Source organism: Pan paniscus, chromosome 7, assembly GCF_029289425.2.
Source record: "Pan paniscus chromosome 7, NHGRI_mPanPan1-v2.0_pri, whole genome shotgun sequence".
Classification (NCBI taxonomy): domain Eukaryota; kingdom Metazoa; phylum Chordata; class Mammalia; order Primates; family Hominidae; genus Pan; species Pan paniscus.
This window is the reverse complement of record NC_073256.2, coordinates 76,024,714-76,044,815: the sequence shown is the minus strand read 5'-3', so window position 1 is coordinate 76,044,815 and position 20,102 is coordinate 76,024,714. Positions and strand designations below refer to the sequence as shown.

At 41.3% G+C, this 20,102-nt stretch overlaps 1 pseudogene; it reads right to left on the bottom strand.

The window, feature by feature from the left end:
- Window positions 1-402: 402 nt before the first annotated feature.
- LOC100968414 (phosducin-like protein 3) overlaps window positions 403-20,102 on the bottom strand; it is a 96,188-nt pseudogene continuing 76,488 nt past the window's right edge.

The following is a 20,102-nucleotide window of genomic DNA, read 5'->3' as shown; positions in this document are numbered from 1 at the left end:
CCTGTACTTTTCCTTCATAGCCCTTCTCAGACATTGTAATTAAGGATTTACTTGATAATTTGGTCAATGTCTGCCTCTCCCTCTCAATGGTAAGATCCACAGGGCAGGGTCCTGGGTTGTTTTTCTCATCACTGTATGCCCAGGGCCTGGAATAGTGTTGGATTTTTTTCTTTAATACCAATAGCTGGTTTTAATTTTTTTAAAGGAAATACTACAATTTAAAAAAAGAGTTCCAAAAAAATTAACAAAATTTCCAGCAATGATTGCTTCTGAAATGTAAAGATTTGAAACATAATCTATACAAAACTAAAACCCAAAAGGATTTATTCTTACTTTTTCCTTTTTAAAAAAATCCAGACAATTTGTCACAAGAAAGTTCAGCAAGTTACAGCAGCTGCAGCCTCAGTCACCCTTGGAATCACTGTCCCTCTTCATGAGGACAGAGCGCCACACTAAGGACAGCAACACATCTTCAGTTGGTTTCTTAGGGTTTTCCTCCAAGTCTGTGTTAATTTCTCCAGATTGAGACAGTTTCCACTCCAACTCATCTCTTGTCAGGTTCATGCCGCCAAACACCAGAGGACGGATAAACTGAGGCTTGATATCTCCTTCCAGGTAAACAAATTTCGTGGGCAGATTCCTATCAGGATAATTGGGTGTGCAGGTTGTTGTTGAAATGGCTTTGATTAATTTGACATCAGGAAACTTCCTGGCAAGTCCACTGAGGTGCTGTTTGATCAAGGCACAGAGGGGAAGTCCTTGTTTGTAAAGGTGCAAGATGACCCACAAACCCTCACCAGGTAACTTCTTGAACATAATCCTTTCCTGAGACCTCGAAGACTTCTCCACATTTATTCTTCAGTTTAATTACTTTCCACTCACCCAGTCTCTGCTGTCTGTACATTTCAATAGCATGTTCATTCTTCTCATTACATTCGTCTTCACAACCCTCCAGCTCTTCAAAGTCATATCTTCATATGTTTTTACCACTGACTGCTAGAGGACACACTGCTACTCTTCTGCCTTTTTCTCCAATTCTTTCAGACTTTCCTTGGCGGGAAATTACATCTTACACAAGGGTATCTTGCCTGCCAAGGAAAGTCTGAAAGAATTGTGTCTGCATTGGGGTCCTGCATCTTGTTTGCAATCGCTGAAGCCAGTTGTGCCACGGTGCCCCCACCCCTCAGCTCCCTTTTGCCCAGAGTTGGATTCTTAATCAGTATTTGTCGAGTAAAATAACAAACCTCTGCCTGCTCATGCCTGTAATCCCAGCACTTTGGGAGGAGGCTGAGGTGGGAAGATTGCTTGAGGTCAGGAGGTCAAGACTGGCCTGGGCAACATAGTGAGACCTTGTCTCTACAAAAAGTACAAAAAATTAGTCAATGTGGTGGCACTAGCCTGTGGTTCCAGCTATTTGGGAGGCTGAGGTAGAGGATTCCTTGAGCCCAGGAGGTTGAGCTGAAGTGACCGGTGATCATGCCACTGCACTCCAGCCTGGGTGACAGAGCAAGACTCTTTCTCAAAAAAACCAAAAAAAACCACTTTAACTAACAATAATGCCCACTATTTATGTAATGTTGGTGTGTCAGGTACTGTAATAAATGCTTGCCATATTTTAATTAACTATCACTTCACAAAGTTTTACTTCATTCCCACATATATAACATTATCTTCATTAGTCAGTCATTTGATGTAAGTCCAGAGCTCTTCTTTGATTATGAGTTCATTGATTATGAGTCCATTGATTGGAAGTTTTGTAGTTTTTTTTTTTTTGCATAAAATACATCTATAATGCCTCATTTATAATTTCTAAAATGTCTGGGATATAAGCACACCTGCAATGGAATTTGAGGGCAGGATCTTTTTTTTTTTTTTTTTTTTCTTTTGAGATGGAGTCTTGCTCTGTCACCCAGACTGGAGTGCAGTGGTGAGATCTCGACTAACTGCAAGCTCCGCCTCCCAGGTTCACGCCATTCTCCTGCCTCAGCCTCCCAAGTATCTGGGACTACAGGCACCCACCACCATGCCAGGCTAATTTTTTGTATTTTTAGTAGAGACAGAGTTTCACCATGTTAGCCAGGCTGGTCTCGATTTCCTGACCTCGTGATCCACCTGCCTCGGCCTCCCAAAGTGCTGGGATTACAGGTGTGAGCCACCGCGCCTGGCCGAGTGCAGAATCTTTTTAGATTTTTAAAACTTCTCCCATACCAATTTTTCTAGCTCATCACCAACAACTGATTTGACAGTATTTTTAAGCGATTTGTCTTTTATTTTTTGCCTTTGCATTTTACGGGTATATAACATGTTTGTTTTGTAATTAAAATAGCAACTAAAATTGGCACATTTAAAAACAAACACAATTGTATTTTGGTGGTGAACCACTGGCAGGTGGGGCTTTATCTTCCTGTGGGCGTGCTTGCATGGGGGATTCTGGGAGTGTGCGGAAAAGATAATGACACTAAAGGGAGCTGGGAAGATCTTTTTCCCTCTGGAAATGCTGAATAAACTTTGTGTTATGTGCCTGTGTTTCTACTGCGACTCATCACATGAGGTCAGGTGTGAAACTTTCAACTTTCCACTAGTGGCATCATGTTGGCATTCAAAAAGTTTCAGATTTTAGAGCATTTTGGATTTCAGATTTTCAGGATTTCAGGAATGTGCAACCTATAATAGGAATCTCGGAAGACAGTACAGAAAAAATGGGTGGGAGGAAATATTTCAAGAAATAACAAAATAGGTTTTCCTACAGCTGAATGACACTAGTTTCCCAGAACAATGAATAGATAATAGACTCATTTCAACTTACCACTGTAAAGTTTCCAGAAAAATATTAAAAGAGAACAAGAAATTTCCAGAGATAAAGAAAACAAATAAGCAAAAAAACAAGGTCACTTATAAAAGAACAAAAATCAGACTATCTTTTGAACTTCCCCTCAGCAACCCTGGATTTCTAACAAATAGTGGTGTGAACTTTCTCTTCTTTTCTTTTTTAAGAGACAGAGCTGCCCCGTGTTGCCCAGGCCGGAGTGTAGTGATGCGATCTTACCTCACTGCAGCTTTGAGTTCCTGGGCGTGGCACAAGCAGTTCTTGAACTCCTGGCCTCAAGCTATCCTCCTGCCTTGGCCTCCCAAGCTGCTGGGATTACAGGCGTGAGCCACTGCACCCAGCTGGAATGCACATTCTAAGTTACAAGGTAAAACTATTTTCAATCTCACATTATATACTCAGCAAAGCTCTCAATCAAGAATGAGGGTAGAATGAACAGCTCTTCAGGTATGTAGGATTTAGGTTTACTTGTTCCATATAGTTTCTTAGGGAGTTACTTGGAGGACATGGTCCAGCTAACGAAGGGAGTAAATCAAGAAAGAAGGCATGGGGTCCATCTCAGAGGAATAACAAAATGAGGTTCCCGCATCATAGCTAAGGAGCACATCTGCAGACCCTCAGTCTAGATGGAGGCACAAAGAGGGAAAGATCTGGAAAAATGGGAGGCTGACGATTTGTGGGATCTTTGAGAAACTGGAAAAGTAAAGATTTGATAAAGGCAAGCAATGCAAAGAAGCAACTGAAGCAGAAGAAAGAGGAGAAATAGGAAAAGGGAGAGGAGGAGGAGGAGGAGAAACTCTTAAAGAACACGAAAATTTGGAATGTAATAATAATACTTGGCTGTACAGACAATAATATTACATAGTCATAATAACATAAATACGGTTTGCTGATTTTCAAATTTTCAGATCAAATAACAAGGGAAAGAAGACTTGATTATGTATACACACACAAAAAGAAAGTGTTATCAAAACTGACAAGAAAAAGTAAGTCAAGGTACTTAAAGTAGTGCTGGAAGTTATAAGGTAAGGTGGGGAGAAAAGAAGAAAGAGGTTGGGCGTGGTGGCTCACGCCTGTAATCCCAGCACTGTGCGAGGCTGAGGTGGGCGGATCACGAGGTCAGGAGATCGAGACCATCCTGGCTAACATGGTGAAACCCTGTCTCTACTGAAAACGCAAAAAAAAAAAATTAGCTAGGCTTGGTGGCAGGTGCCTGTAGTCCCAGCTACTCGGGAGGCTGAGGCAGGAGAATGGAGTGAACCCGGGAGGTGGTGCTTGCAGTGAGTGGAGATCACGCCACTGCACTCCAGCCTGGGCAACAGAGCAAGACTCAGTCTCAAAAAAAAAAAAAAAAAAAGAAGAAAGAAAAAGGCCACTAATAATCCCTCTTTACCACGTGAGAGCTCAAGAGATATTTGCATATTTATATGCAGTATTTAAGTTAAAAGATAATCAAAAGAGGAAGGAACGATTCTTACCTTCAGTGGCAGGAGGGGAGGAGAGAGGAAGGTTGTCGTGCCTTAGAAAGTCCATAGGTGTTGAGACTTGATGTATCAAACTATAGTGATTTAAGCCTGTTATTTAGAGAGCAGGTAACTATCAGAAAAACTAAAAATAAAAAAATTATCATAGTTAATATAGTGCCTCTGATACACAGAATTGAGATTATGGAGGCCTGAAAAAAAGAATTGTTGTTTTTCATTTTAAACTCTTCTATCTTGTTAAATTCGAACATCTTATTAGCTTCATCAAAATTTAAAATATAGCTATTTAAAAATAATGCTAGTGGGCGGAGCACAGTGGCTTACGCCTGTAATCCCAGCACTTTGGGAGGCCGAAGTGGGTGGATCACAAGGTCAGGAGTTCAAGACCAGCCTGACTAACATGGTGAAACCCCATCTCTGCTAAACATACAAAAATCAGCCGGGTGTGGTGGTGTGCGCCTGTAATCCCAGCTACTTAGGAGGCTGAGGCGGGAGAATCGCTTGAACCCAGGAGGCACAGGTTGCAGTGAGCCGAAATTACGCCACTGCACTCCAGCCTGGGCGACAGAGTGAGACTCTGTCTCAAAATAATAATTAATAATAATAATAATAATGCTAGTGAACATATTACATTAAACTTTGGTTATTGCTCGGTTATTTCTTCTATTTTTTAGGAAAAAATTTAACTAGGTAATTATAACAATTCTTATTATTTCTAATACTGAGAAAAATATTTCAGCATAGGCATGTGTCTAGGACAGGGGACTCCAAAAGCTCTAGTCGGTCTTTTGTTTTTAGTAAATCTAGGAAAATGTTTTAATGTTCGGCCACAAGGCAGTCTTTTCAAGGGTGAGATGTTTTTGTAGCTTCCACTATTATTTTCTCCAGAGGACTGCAGAGTGTGAAGACTGTAGACAATTGCTGAGTTGCTTCCCGGGGTGTTTCCAGCCAGTGTCAAGGAGATGGCCACCTTTGTGCCTCTCTGGATGGGAGCTGGGGTGCATGAAGGCTTGGTATTTGTCCTTGTACTCAAGGGTGCTAGATGGGGCATCCTGTGCTTTTGCTCAAGTGTCAACTTTCCAGAAAGGCTGTCCTGGGCCCTGCTATCTGAAGAGTGTTCCCTGACCCCACTCTTTTCTATTCCTTTACCCACTTTGTATTTTCTAAACTTCTCCTCACCTGGAATTATGCTACACAGGTTTTGGCTTTTGTTTTTAGATTTGGGGTCTTACTGTTTTGCCCAGGCTGATCTTGAACTCCTGGCCTCAAGCAATCCTCCCACCTCGGCCTCACAGTGCTGGGATTACAGGCACGAGCCACTGTGCCTGGCTGGTTTTTGTTTATTCTCCATCTATTCCACACCAAAAAGTATGTACCTTTTGGGGGAAAAATATTATTTTGCTCACTTCTGTATCTGTTGTTCTTTCTGTTATATTTCTGTTTTTTTCTTTCATATTAAGTCTTTGAAATCTGGTGTATATTTTACATTTAAGTTACATCTTTATATTACTCAATAGCCACATTATAAGTGCACATTGGACACAAGGCATGCTCGGGGTAATTCCTGAGTGTCTTCTCAAACATACTCTCTCACTTACTTAGGTCTGTCTTCTGGGGCATTTGGGGGCTTCCTTTCTGGGGAAGCAGATAGGAAGAAGCAATTAGCTACCTGAAAAAGTTGCAGGTTCTAAGAAGCTGTGAAAGTCCAGAGCAACAGCCCTCCTTGGTGTTTATTGGATTTTAAATGGGTTTAGCCTTAAGTTTGCTTAGTGACTGTCATGTCTTTACCAACATGTCTCTCGGTGGTTTTTCTGGAGGTCAGTAACACCTAACTCCTCTCTCCTTTTTTATTGACTGGGCAAAAGACTTCTGAAGTTCCCTGCCTCCTACCTCTTAAGATGTTCTTTCATATCTCTACTGCTGTGTCTTGGGTGACATTAGCTGGTAATGGGGTTGTGCAAAGGGCTGAAACCACAGATTTAGATCCTTCTCCTACAAAACTCCAGATTAAGCACTTTGCTCTCAATGTCCCATTTTATTTACGGAAATCATGTTAAGTCTATTTTTGTATGTCATTTCTAGGACATCCCTATTTAACCACTTTTGCACTCTTCCTTTTTTCATAAGACACAGGATTGTGTTGATTACAAGAAGGAGGCAACGCTGTCTTGTCATTGCCACTGAACATGATTACTGTCTGTCTGCAAAGCAGCTCCTAAGGCATTGAGGGAAGGGGCTCATTATCAGAGCGCCAGGGCCCAACACATAGCCATGCAGCAAGGTTTGTTGGGTGCTAAATAAATATTTCCATAACACACTCTAACAACTACTTTCTTCTTTTGGCTAATTACTTGGGAACAATATTAATTATGAGCAACTCTGATAAGTTTCACTTGTAAAATTATTTATTCAACTCTGACATGGGTATTGGGACCCCATAGGAACGGAAGAGCAATCTGAGTATATGTGAACCTGCAGTTCTTCTTAAGTTACCCAGTACTGAAAAATGGAAAGTTTTTGAACATTCTTGAAACATTTTAAAAACTAAGACCTAAAAGCCTGTTAACAGAAATATGATTTAGTTTAGAAAATGATTCATAAAGCTCACGACCTCTTTTTACCTCATGTTACCCCAGTCTGAGCACTGTCTTTTGCACAATTGCTAAGACTAAGATCTTCATGGGAACACTGGGCCTCAGCTGTCAGAACTTTGCCTGCTCTAGGTATTTTTTCTTGAATACAGTATTCCCATTTAACAAGTGTGATGGCTCAGGTAGAGATATGCTGCTGATAGGAAGAAAGGATTTCCTAATAGTGAGTTTTTACTCTGCTTATGGCTGCTTACATACCTGCTGGAAGTCAGTTTAATCTTGCAGACTTCTATTTGGCATTTCAGCCACGTTCCCTATATGTTCCCAAATGTCAGTTGTTCTCTCTGTAAAACTTGCAATGAAATTTTTACTAGCACACAAGTGTAGATTCAACCTTTTTGCTTTTTTCTTAGATCTCTATCAGCAAAATGAGGTCTGGGATTTGATGGGGTCATGTCAGAATCAAATTCCCTTAATTCTCATTCTAACACAGTGTTCTGTCTAGTTGAAAGGTCTTCTGCTCTCCTGACATTTATTTTTTCTACATGAGTTGTATCTGAGGAGGGAGTATGAGAGTCTTGGGTTTTACATATCAATCGGAAGTGTGTCAGGGATGGCTGATGTTAGTCCTGTCATGGATTTTTAACTACAGCCTATGAGTTGGAAGTTGTAATTATTGAAGGCCTTTATCTAAAATGACTTTGCAAAATACTGTGTTCATTACATTTCCAGATTTTATCCATATTTTCAGTCAAGATTCCTGTTTCATCTTGTAATACACATTTTAGAGTAGCAACATTAAACTATTCATTTGATGTTTACAGCTTGATGGTTCATTTTCTAAGGAACAATTCTGTTTTCTATTTTGTCATTGTGTCTCCAGTGTTTTTTGAACCCATTTTTGTGGCTTTATTCTGGATTGTTTGAAAATGTTTTCCTTCTCTGGGGGGTCTGGAGAAAGAGCCTGAATTTCTCACTATTCAGTTTCTTTACTGGCAAGAATAAAATTATATCTGTAGTGCTTGGACTAAATTATGTGATTTCCTCCTCCTAAGCCATAAACCATAAATGATGTTGAAATCATCTGTTATGGAAACAAAGTTTCATAATCTGAAATATCTGGCTTTAATAGTCATATAATAAGTGGCTGGGTGTGGTAGCTCACTCCTGTAATCCTAGCACTTTGGGAGGCTGAGGCGGGTGGATTGCTCAAGGCCAGGAGTTCGAGACCAGCCTGGCCAACGTGGCAAAACCCCCTTTCTACTAAAAATACAAAAATTAGCCAGCACAGTGGCACACACCTGTGGTCCCAGCTACTCTTGGAAGCTGAGGTGGGAGGATTGCCTGGGCCCGGGAGGTAGAGGCTGCAGTGAGCCAAGATGGCACCACTGGGAAACAGAGGGAGACCCTATCTCAAAAAAAAAAAAAGTCGTATAATAAATGATACTGAGATAACGGTAGAGCTGTCTGGGATGAATAGAAATTTGACTCCAGAATTGATGCCAGAATGAAAGAGTTTGCAGATGGAGGCACAAATAGAAGGTCAATTTCCATCTTTCTGTTTTACATTTTCCCAGGGCATCGTATTTAAGATACATTGGCTTCTTCTGTTTTGCATTGGTAAAGATGGACAGATAGTGAAATGGGATCAAATAACAGAAAGCTGACACATCCTGTTCTCAAGCAGTTTAGCAGGTTCATAGATTAAAGGTTAAGCCCTTTCCCCACCAAGAGGGCCTTATCAAGTCTCTGACTTTGCGCCACAAATTTGATGAAATTGGGGAGGGAGTGGTCTAACTGCAGATTGACATGGCTCTGAGCTTGTCACCAAAGAAACATTCCCGTCTGCCAAAATAGTTAACAATAAAATACATAAACAGCCCTTCTTTCCCCTGGAACTAGTTTGTTCTTTTATTTTCTTAAGCTCAAAGTCAAACCACAATATCTTACCAGCACCTTCTGATGGGGTTTATTATTGCTTTTCTTTTAACATGGAATTTTTACATTTGAATTGTTGATATGCTTTAAAATAAAAGTACTCACTTTTTATTGGGCTTGCAAGGGTTCTGCATTTTCTGGAAAGTTTAGGTAGGAACAAAATGCTTACTTTTCAGTTGAATATACCTAAATTGAAAATGACTCAATAAAATTCACACCCTTGGTCCCTGAAAATGTCTAATCATTTTATTATATGCAGATCACGTGGTTTAGTTTTATGAACAATGAATGACCTTAGTTGAAAACTGGCTTCCCTTTGAAAGTATTTCCAGAAAGAGGGTCTTCAGAAACAAAAAAACCTCTTAATTTTTAATAGACTCCTCCAACCTACAACTGGCTTATAGTTAACAACCCTATAAAACAGGTAAATCCAGTTAATTACATTGAGGTCAGTTCAGCCAATGATCTTAGCGGTTTGATAGATACTTACACTACTTAAAGTTGGGTGCTTAACTGGTGTTTTAATGAGGTGGTTTTGTTTTTTTTGTTTTGCTGAGATATTAGTAAATCAATTTCCCTGCAAAGATTATTGTTTCTATGTTCTGAATAACAGAGCTTTGAGACCCAGCTACTTCTTTTTCTGTGTACTAGAGTAGAAAACCTTGTCTGTGTTCCCCGGTACTCTCTGCCCTCCTCCGTGTAGGAACTGAGGCTTTCTATTCTGTATGTGACCTTTTTAGGTGCCTCTTTTTTTTTTTTTTTTGAGACGGAGTCTCACTCTGTCACCCAGGCTGGAGTGCACTGGCAGGATCTGGGCTTACCGCAATCTCCACCTCCCATGTTCAAGTGATTCTCCTGCCTCAGTCTCCTGAGTAGCTGGGATTACAGGCACACACCACCACACTTGGCTAATTTTTGTATTTTTAGTAGAGATGGGGTCTCGTCATGTTGGCCAGGCTGGTTTCAAACTCCTGACCTCAGGTGATCCGCCCACCTTGGCCTCCCGATTACAGGCATGAACCACTGTGCCCGGCTCAACTTGTAAGAATCTGTTAACGTCACTCCTGGCTCAGCTGACTGAGCCTGAAGTTTATGTGTCAGCTTTTAAATGGCAACACAGAATATCTGCATGTCTAAGTCCTTGTCAAGAAGGCTTACCCTGATTCTAGAGCACTCTGAAATAAGATTTATGGAAATTATGGAATTATGCCTGAAAATTTTGCAGTCCATTTCCTAGATATTCACTTTGATTTTCGTCTGAAACTTAAACCTATAGTTTTTTTCCTCCTGCAGTGAAATTACTGAACTCTGTTTATATAACATGTCATAAATACACTTTGAAGCAATATTACAAATGAGCTTATGAATATTCTTGTTTTTACTATAAGAGTAATGGTAAAGATTAAGGGTACTAAATTAAAGAGAAACTTCCTTATAAAGCTCTATCCATAGGAGATGTTTCTCAGATTTCAGATACTGAGGATGAAATAGATTTTGTTTATGATTCACTTTTTTGAATTGGCTGCTAGACAGCTCAGAGATAAATATTCAGGCCACCCCAAGCAAGTGCACGTGATTATATGGCATGCATTCTATGCATTAATTTCACTTATAGCTTCATTTTTTCTCTTTCTAACATTATGTTTCTATAAACTCACTTCCTACTTGTTATCTAGTTTCCTCGTACATATTTTTAAAATTTTAAATCTTTCTGGAAGTAGGTAAGGTACAAATAAAGAAATAGCACAGAACTAATTACATTTTTTTTGGGTTTAGAACCAATTAAAATGTCCACAGGGTATGATCCCAGTGGTAGGAAGTGACTCCAGCATTCATGACAGTGGGTGGAGCCTTCAGTAGCTTGGAGGCAGCAGGCTGTGTCCCTCACTAAAGGGACCAGGAACAAGATAGCAATAAAATGACAGGCACAGACAGGATATGAGTCCCCAACCCCCCAAAAAACATCACAGAAGTAACTGGGGATGGGGATGCTTTCTAACGGGATGGGCTATAACTGCAGACGGATCGCGGAGTGAGGGATTCACACTTGCCTACTGTTTGAACAGCTCTATTTTAAACCCCAAATTGGGCTGGCCTAAGGAGACATGCTTTAATATACAAATATAGCAAGCAATTCTTCAGTGTGGATTTTGAAGGAAACTCCATCTTCACCAACCTGCTACAAAGACTGACATACCATGATATAAACTTACCCCTGAGGATGAAAGTTTTGTATTTTCAAGAGTCTTTTGTTGAAGATCAGATAAATGAGAAGGTAACATGGTGAGACTTGGCTATCGCTAACAATACGTGGGAAGGAGGGAATATGAAACAAGGCGTGTTGTAGGGGAAAGCGTTTGGGACTTTAGGCCCAGGCTGGGGAAGTGGGAGGCTGTCTGGTGCTGGGAGAGACAAGAAAATACCATTAGGGCACAAGGGAGGATTTTCCAACAAAGCCTCAACCTCGCTTTTATTACTGACAGTAATTCTCACTTGGCTCAACTCTCTACCTTCTTCCCCTTTTTCTTTACTTTTCCTGCCTTTTCTTTATCAGTTTCTAAGACCTGTTGACTCTTTGCTACTGACACCACTTTTGGAGCCCATACAAACTCTGGCAGCAGCTGCAGCCTACAGACTTCTTTCCTGCCTCTGTGCTGGGGCCACCTGCCATCCTCGCTCCGGTTCTTCTCAAGAGGGGTTTCACTTACAACCTGGAGCCTTTCCTTTATCTACCCTGGCTGGGGGGATTAATTTTTCCCAGGTGTGTCCCTGTAACTGGCCATCTCCACAGAGATTGGAGATCCAGACCTCTCTGCCTGTGAAGCTGAGGGGGTGCCTGCCACTTCCGCTGGCGTCGCCCTGTTCCCTGGGTAGTTTCCTGAAGTCACGCTCTCTCCGCCACTGCCTTCATAGAGAGTCCCACCCCAGCTCACACACCTAGCTCTATGCTTGTCAAGAAGCTGTTAAAACAATGAATCCAGGGCTCCCGAGGCCCCACGGAGACATAGGGTCACGCCACCCTCTGCCTTTTCTGCATCTACCGTTGTACCCAGGACTCAGATACTATTCCATGAAGTCTGTTCAAGGACCCATGTCAGAATAGACACAGATCTTTTCCCAAATATCTTGAAGTCCATAGTCAGCTCTCCCTGATAGAGAACTTGCATTTCACTTTGAAGCTTTAACTACACGCATATAAGCCCATCTCTGTGGACCTGTTTCAGCCGTGAATCGAAACATCATGGCTGGGCATGGTGGCTCATGCCTGTAATCCCAGCACTTTGAGAGGCTGAGGCAGGTGGATCACTTGAGGTCAGGAGTTTGAGACCAGCCTGGCCAACATGGTGAAAACTTGTCTCTACTAAAAAATACAAAAAATTAGCTGGGTGTGGTGGTGCATGCCTGTAATCCCAGATACTGGGGAGGTTGAGGCATGAGAATCGTTTGAACCCGGGAGGCGGAGGTTGCAGTGAGCCGAGATGGTGCCACTGCACTCCTGCCTGGGTGATAGAGTGAGACTCTTTCTCAAAACAAAAAACGAAAAACAAACAAACAAAAAACCCAAAAGAGAGTGCAGCTCCATCTTTTGAAGCGGTAAGAGGGATTGAGATGTACCTCTGGGCCTGCATCCGGGCCCATCATTGGTCAAATGTGCTGACAACAATGTTCCTCAATATGTGGTCAGTCCTACTTCTGGCTTTTGTTTTTGATAAATCAATTTGCCAAATTGTTTTCCAGTGTGATATTTAAGCTGTAGGGAGTCCTTACAATTATTGCAACCTGATAGATAGGTCATGTAGGTATATATATATACATATATGTATTTTGCTGGGGTTTTGCCATGTTGCTTAGGCTGGTCTTGAACTCCTGGGCTCAAGTGACCCTCGTGCTTTGACATCCCAAAGTGCTGGGATTACAGGCCTGAGCCACCATGCCCGGCCTAGTTGATTAACTTTTTAGAAAACAAATCTGTTTATTTGTAATCACTTGTAAATGAGTCCCAGATGCCATATAAAGAACTTTGGCACATTATTTTAATTTCAACTTTAGAGCCCAATGGGAAGGGGTTGCACGTATCTACTAGATATTCATAGCATCCAGCATCATCAATGTTCTTGCTGAATTATCTCATTTGTTTTCTGATGGTCCCAATCCCCTTCTTAGAGAAAGTAATTAGGTTTACTAATGCTGGTCTTAGTCCATTTGGGCTGCTCTAACAAAATACCATAAACGGGGTGTCATAAACGACAAATTTATTTCTCACAAATCTGGAGGCTGGGAAATCGAAGATCAAGGCACCAGCAGATTTGGTATTTGGTGAGGGCTTGCTTTCTGTTTAATAGGTGGCACTTTCTCACTGTGTCCTTATATGGTGGAAGGGATAAATGTAACCTCCCCCACCGTTCCCTCCCCCAACAGCCTGTTTCCAGGCAGAGGGCGAGAGGGGCTTGAAACTTTGCCCGAGGCTATCCACCTCCCAGCTGCGAGAGAAAAGGGCTTTAGTTCTTCCCGTGCCTGTGAAGTCTGTACACCAGATTCGCGCCCTCCCCTGAGTTCTGGCCAGGAGGCTTCTCGCCTGTTCAAATTGCTAGGCTTGGCTCTCTCACTTGACTCAACTCCAGGTAAAGTTGGAAACTTTTCCCGCAAACAGATCTTCAACTTCTCCAGTAGTGGTGTGTGTTTGGTTTCCCTTTCCCACTTCCGCAGTTGGGGCAGTCACAATACTTGAGGTGTCTCCCGGGTCCTGCAGGAACAGTTCGCTTCCTTCAGAGGGTCTGTGAGTCCTCTCGGGATTGCTGGTTTGCTCTTGCAGTCGATCTGGAGCTGAAATTTACAACGCAAGCCTCTGCATGCTGCTCTGTCCAGAGCTGCAGTCTAGTCCTGCCTCCCGTCAGCCGTGGTCCTTGGGCCTGTTTTATAAGGGCACTAATCCCAGGAAAGCGACACCCTCATGACTTAATCACCTCCCCAAAGGCCCCACCACCTATAACCATCACCTTGGGAAGTTAGGATTTCAAAATATGAATTTCGGGGCGAGACAAAAAACCTTCAGACCATAGCAATGCTTGTGGTTTTATTTTTACTCTTTTGATCCTTAAATCTCTGGTGATGGTGGCCCTGTCCAGTTAACCATTCCCAAGATGCAGAGTCTAGAGTGTTGGAAGGCTGGGGAGTTCCTCTTCTGTGTTTGAACATGCGTTGTTGTCAACATGGCTGGGAGCTGCAGGAAGCCAGGCTTCCTCTATAAGGGGCCACCAGACTATTTAGCCGGATGCCAACAAAGCTAAGTGAATGACTCTACAGGACACTGGGGGAGGCTGTCCTGAAAAAGCACTGATACCTGTTTGCCATTCAAATGACAGCCTGCACGACAGTAAAGAATGCAGTCATTCAATAACATTTTGGGCTTTTTCAATCCTCTGTTACAGTGAAACAATTCTGATGTGTCATTGTTATTTAAATAGCAAAAATCTATGAGTGTTATTTGAAGAAAAAACCATAACAATGTTTTTGATATCAGTGGGATATTATTAGTTAGGTAACATTGTCTCTAAAAGTTCATCTGCCGACTACGCAGTTAGACTGTACAAGCCTTTAATAGTTGTCAAGAATTTCTGAAAATTCTTTTCAGAGGCATGTGAGATTGGGGAATAAATCCAGGAAAAAGAAAACAGGAACTACTGAAGTTGGGCCCTGCATAGGGGATCAGTGGAGAAAAATTACGCTCCCAGGTGGCCTAGTGGGAGGGTGGAACTTTGGAGATAGACTGATTTTATGGTGATTTCTTCTTAAGTAGTAAATTTTACGGTATGGGATTTGGTCCTGTTCTTCCATTTCTTCTATGAAATATTTAGAAAAATTACTACTGTTAACTCATATTTTCAGTGTAACTACAGTCAGTCTTTTCTGGACTTGTGAAGACTGCTGAGTTCAGAAATACAGTTAACATAAAGGAAAACAGGTGATGCAATGGGTTGAGCTGACTCTTGGGCATGTCAACAGAAGATAGAACCTCGGACAGAAATGAGAAGGACCATGGAGAGATGGGAAAATATTGACACATATTCCAGGACACATTCAGGTCAGAATTAGGAGACACAGTTTTTAGATTGAAATTAGGCTTACAGGAGGCATGGACCATATAGAAATCCAGAGAGGTGCTAGGGAGAGAGAGTTACTACAGCCTTTGGTCTCTTAGTGACTAGGAGGAGCTGAGCTCGTTTCTACATGGAATAATACCACAGTCAAGAAGACCTTAGCTTGTAAAACTGCATTCCCGATAAGTAACAAGCATAAGAAGCAAAAAGGCACCATCTAAATCTAGAATCAAAAGGAACCATGTAAACACACTGAGATAGCATCCTAGGTGTTTCTGCCATAGCCAATAGTTACGTAAACCAGAAACCCAAATCTACCAAAGGAATTACAGGATTCTGTTTGTTGGATGGTGTAAGATAAGGGGGTGTTCTCATAACCAGGAGGCACCAGGATGGCTCAGAGAGAATGGAATTAAATGAACAAAAATGTAGACAATAGCTCAGAAGTTAGTTTTCTTCCTTAACATCACTATACTACAAATTTCTTGTTGCCTCTACTTTTGTAACAAAACATATCCATTCTTTAGGACAGTGATTTTTGGACTCTCTTTTTAAAGTAAGTAAACACTTTCTTTGAAGATATCTTTAAAGATAACTCATGTGAAATCCTACTTCGTAAAATTAGTAAAAGTGGATCTTTTCTGGTTGAAGTTGATTCTCATAGCCAAGGGCTCTGCCTCTTTGACCATCCTCCTTTCTCCCCATCCATCTGTCTGCTTCCTACATTCCTCCAAATCCAAGCCCCTTTTAAAACTTTTTGAATCTGAGAACACTGTATGAAGGTGCTTCTTTAATTAAAGTCTTCAGAATTGTTTTTGTATATTGGTTAGACCTCTAAGAATTTCTACTTCCAACCTGAAAGTATATATGCAGAAATGAATGTCGTGATGAAGCATCTGCCTAAGAAGTTTAATTATTGGCTGTGATTCTGACTTGTTGATTGTTATACTTAAACATGAAGCGATTTCTGGCTCTGACTTAGCTTCTCTAATCGGAGGGTCACCCACACTACCTTGCCCTGAGCATACTTCAAGGCTGCAAGTCATTTTCTTGTTTCTTTTGTTGATGTTCTGCTTTCCATGTTAAAAATATTGTCTCACAGATCTGGAACCAAGCATAACTTTGATAAAATAAAATAAAATGTAAAATAAAATGACACAGTTACTCTGGTCTCCTGCCAGTGAGTTTGTGTTGTAAGTTTTTCCCAGTCATCAAATCTCACAAGTTATATTTTTAATGATAGTTCAATTTGTTGAAGCATATTTCACTTAATTATGTTGATGAATTATTTGTCCGTCATCTGTGATGTCTGTGTGGCAGCCAAGTGTCCAAATCTGGCAACAAATTTTAACTTCTGTGATTCTCTAATACTCAACTGTCATTACCAGGATCTCAACATGCTCTATACTTAAAAAAAGATATCTGCATTTACTTAAAATACATTATTCAGCATATTGGGACATTATTGGAAGATAAAGGTATGTTAATAACATTAGATCACTTACACGTTGTCTCCTGAATCCCACCTGGCCCATTAAAGTAAAGAGATTTCTTAAAGATATTATGTGTATTACCTTTGAATTCTATGAGTGTTGAATTCTATCATTCAGTACTTTGCTGTATCAGGAGTTGAATTCTATCATTCAGTACTTTGCTGTATCAGGAGTTGCCAAACCAAGATTTAGAACAGAGAAATTCAGTCAGGGTTAAACGTGATTCAACATCTCACACGCCATCTATTTTCTAGCGTGATTATGCGTGTCTGCATAGTATACTTGAGTTTATTGCATTTAGATAATGCAATAAAGTAGTGTGCACTAGTTCTTAGAAATATGTATTCCATGGAGTCTATGGAATATCTGATTAAATATTATATTCTGGATCTTTTTCATTCTCTTCCTCTCTCCTGCAATCATGTGGTATGCAGAGTGCTCCAGTAAGGCTTTAAGACTGCAAATGCTGGTGAGTGTCACTTCCTGACTTCAAAGATATCTTAGTCAGATAGGAGGAAGATGTGTGAGCAAAGTTATGTAAAGGAGAGAAAAATGCTTAGGGAGATTTGTGCAGGGTTGTGGAATAATGTATTTTGGCCCCTAAAATTTATCTTTCTTTGTCACCCTCCCTCAATCCCTTCTTTTGCCCCTTGGGTTTGTAGTAGTTTTCTATTGCTGCTGTAACAAATTACCACAAAGTTAGTGGCTTCAAACAACTCAGATTTATTATGTTACAGCTTTTGAGGTCAGAAGTCCAATAAGTCTCACTGGGTTAACATCAAGGTGTGAGCAAGGTTTCCTTCCTTGGGTGGGTTTTAGTGGAGAATCCATTTCCTTGCCTTCCCAGCTTCCAGAGGCTGCCCCATTCCTTGGCTGGCAGCTCCCTTCCATCTTCAAAGTTGGAAATGGCATCACTGTGACCTCCACTTCCTCTCTTTCTCTGTGACTCTCCTCCCTCCTTCATCCACTTATAAAGACCCTATGATTACACTGTGCCTACCTAGATAATTCACAATAATCTCCCATTCACAAAATCAGCTGATGAGCAATTTTAATCCCATCTGCAACCTTAATTTTCCTGGTCATATAACAGAACCTGCTCACAGGTTCTGCAGATTAGGTCATCGGCAGCTTTGGAGGCTGTGATATTGTGAAATATATATTTGGTCTTCTTTCCCCTTTCCTTGCATACAACCCCTAAAATCCTTGGACTCTCCAGAATGCTGTCTTTTTATGTGTTGACTGACAGTGTCAGGGTGGGACTGGTCACTGGAAAGAGAAAAGCATGATTCAAAGGTTGAGACCTTCAGCTTTGCCTCCTAAACTCTAGGGAGAGGAGAGAGGCTGAAGGTCAAGTTGATCACCAATGGCCAATGGTTTAATCAATCATGCCCACGAAATGAAGTCTCCATAAAAACCCGAGGGGACAGGGTTGGGAGAGCTTCAGGATAGCTGAACACATGGAGCTTCCTGGAAGGTGGCGTGCCCAGGGAGGGCATGGAAGCTTCGTGCTCCTTCTCGCATACCTTGCCTCATGTATCTGTTCATCTGTATCCTTTGCAATATCCTATGTAACAAACTGGTAAACGTAACTGTTTCTTTGAGTTCTGTGAGTCACTCCAGCAAATTAATCGAACCCAAAGAGCGGGACATGGGAACTCCAACTTGAAACTGGTCAGAAGTGTCAGAGTCCCAGAATAATGACTGGTATCTGGGGTGGGGGAGTCTTGTGAGACTAAGCCCTTGATCATGATCTCACAGTATCTCCAAGTAGTGAGGGAATTGAGCTGCAGTCTACTGCAGAGTCAGTTGCTTGCTTGCTGGTAGGGAGAAACCCATCCCTCCACATTTGGTTACAGAAATCTTCTGTGTTGATGATTGTTGTTGTTTTAAGTGAGAGAATAGGAACGATGGTTTGAGATTTTTTTTTTCCCCCAAAACAGGGGCCATTATTTTGTCTATCCCAAGGTTACTCCCCTGATTCAAACTTTATACTTTGTGACCATATCTTTTAAAGAAACCCATAGTAGTTCTTCTTTTTTTTCTTTTTTTTTTTTTGAGACGGAGTCTTGTTCTGTTGCCTGCCCAGGCTGGAGTGCAGTGGCGTGATCTTGGCTCACTGCAATCTCAGCCTCCTGGGTTCAAGCAATTTTCCCATCTCAGCCTTCTGAGTAGCTGGGATTGCAGGTGCCCGCCATCATGCCTGGCTAGTTATTGTATTTTTAATAAAGATGGCATTTCACCACGTTGGCCAGGCTGGTCTTGAACTCCTGACCTTAGGTTATCCACCCACCTCGGCCTCCCAAAGTGCTGGGATTACAGGCGTGAACCACCGCACCCAGCCAAGAAAACCCGTAGTAATGCTTTAATAACATCTATTATCCAGGAGTATTCACATTTCCTGGGTTGTCCCGTAAAGATTTGTTTTTTCCTCTGGAAGTTTGTTGTTTTTTCACTGAAGAAACCAGGTCACTTCTGTAAATTTTTCATAGTCTGGGTTTTGCTGACTACATTTCTGTGGTATGAGTTATATGTTTCCCTGAGCCCTGGATTTCTTATAAATTGGTGTCTATAAACTGGTATCTAGAAGTTTGCTTAGATTCAGATTCTATAGTTTGGCAAGGTTTTAATAGGTAGTACTGAGTGTACTTCTACCAGATTTTAGCTTGATATTTTTTGGCAAGAAGACCTCTTCATGGGGGGTGGGTGGTTAAGTCCAGTCAAGTGGCAGAAACCACACCACACTGAACACAGGTCACTTAATATAAAGGATTGTTAATGGGCACAGAGTTGTTAACGGATGTGTGGAGAGGTAAACAGAGAACGTGAAGTTATCACACAGTAGCAACCTCAGAAACAAACAAAGTTGGAAACAAGAAAAGGAATGGGTTAGATTTATGAATATTGAGGAGTGTAAGAGGAACCTTGAGGAGTGAGCGTGGACTCTGTGGAGAAAGCCTGGTGCTGGCGGGTGTGTCTGAGCTTAAAATAGTATCTCTTAGTGCCTCCTTTCTTTTTATTGTCAAATAATATTTCATTTCTTTATTTTCTCATCAGTTGATGGACATTTTGGGTTGTGCCCACTTTTTGGTTGTTATAAGTAATACTGCTATGAATATTTGAGTACAGGTTTTTATGTGGACATATATTTTCATTTCTTCTGAGTAATATACTGGTAGTGGATTTTCTGGACCATTTGGTAATTCTGTGTTTATCGTTTTGAGGAGTTGCCAGACTTTTCCCAAACGCCTGCACCATTTTACATTCTCACCAGCGATGTGTGAGGGTACTAATTTCTCCACATCTTTGCCAACGCTTGTTATCCAACTTTCTGATTCTAGCCATTCTAGAAGGGGTAAGGTAGTGTTTCATTTTGGTTCTGAGTTGCACTTTCCTGATGGCTAGTGATGTTGAACGTCTTTCCATGTGCTTGTTGGCCATTTGTGTATCTTTGGAGAAATGCCTATTCCTATTCTTTTTCTTTTCCTTTCCTTTCTTTCTTTCTTTCTTTTTTTTTTTTTTAAGATAGGGTCTCATTATGTTGCCCAGGCTGATCCTGAACTCCTGGGCTCATGTGATCCACCCACCTTGGCCTCCTAAAGTGCTGGGATTACAGACGTGAGCTGCCATGCTCGGCCTCCATTCCTATTTTTTGCTCATTTTAAAATTAG